The sequence below is a fragment of the Giraffa tippelskirchi genome, chromosome 7 (assembly GCF_054371585.1).
Source record: "Giraffa tippelskirchi isolate mGirTip1 chromosome 7, T2T-mGirTip1v1.2.pri, whole genome shotgun sequence".
NCBI lineage: Eukaryota > Metazoa > Chordata > Mammalia > Artiodactyla > Giraffidae > Giraffa > Giraffa tippelskirchi.
Genome location: NC_137281.1, coordinates 8,213,798 through 8,215,115, shown reverse-complemented (window position 1 = coordinate 8,215,115; position 1,318 = coordinate 8,213,798).

Genomic DNA, 1,318 nt, shown 5'->3' with positions numbered 1-1,318 from the left:
GTAGATACTTTCTTAAATAGTTAAAATGAAAGTCATCAGTAATGTAGCGAATCAAAATGATGCATTCCAACTTATATGCAACTATGAGTTTTTGTTCCTGCAAACCTCCCCGACTGCCCTCCCGCCGACTATCCCCAGAGCCCAGCTCTAAGCATCTTCTCCCGACGAGTTCCAACAATTTTTAAGAGGAATTGATGTCACCAGAACATGGTCCCCACCACTCCCCTCAGCTCCAGGCTCATCTCTTCAGGGTCTGTGTACTCCAACATGATCTCGTCACCCTTGGACTTTACCAGGTCCCTTCTCTGCCAGTGAGATAAGGTTCCACACCCTGTAGCAGCACACGGGGCTCGCCGCCAGGCACTATAGTTGGGGGCTGAGTGCAGACTGCCCAGACCAAACCCCGGCCCTCCATTCCCTTGATGGTAGACCTGGGAAAAATAACTCACATCCTGTGCCTCAGTGTTCTCATCTGCTTAATGGGGATAATGAAAGCATCTCCCTAGCAGGGGTGTCATGAGGGTCACTAGTGAGTGAGAAGATCCCTGCCCAGCCCTGGCAGAGGGACATGGGCAGTCATGGGTGCTTGAGGAGTGTGTTCACGGGGGCCCCACAGGGGTGTGGGGGGGAGTGTCCTTGGCCCCAGTTTCCTCAGGAAGACCCTGTTCCACGCCTAAGGGAACCTCAGGACTCCATGCAGAGCTGGTCACTGGGATCCCCAGACATACAATATTTAACACTTAATATTTTACTTGAACGTGATAAATATGGATGCACATTAATTTGCCAATGCTTTAAGGTAGAACTCTTATGAGAAACAAACCCCATTTGTACAGTGGTGTGGTCACAATGGAATTTAGGTATTTTTTTCTTCCACCCCCACCCCACCCCCACGACAAGAAGTCCTCTTAGGCAGCGCTGCACTTGGTTCACTGGTTAAGGGTTGTCAGGGTGACTTTCTCTGTCTCTCCTGGCTTGTTCCTCATGATCACAAGGTGGCAGCCGCAGCTCCAGCCATCGTACCCACAGTTGTGTGTGCACGTGTGCTCAGTCACTGGGTCGTGTCCGATACTTTGCAACCCTATGGACTGTAGCCCACCATGCTCCTCTGTCCATGGGATTCTCCAGGCAAGACCACTGGAGTGAGCTGCCATTTCCTTCTCCAGGTAATCTTCCCAATTCAGGGATCGAACCCAAGTTCTCCTGCACTGGCAGGTGATTCTTTACTGCTGAGCCACCAGCGGAGCCATACTGTTACGCACTACCAAAATGTGAACTGTTAAGGCCATACCTCCAGAGCCCAGCAAGGACACAGAGC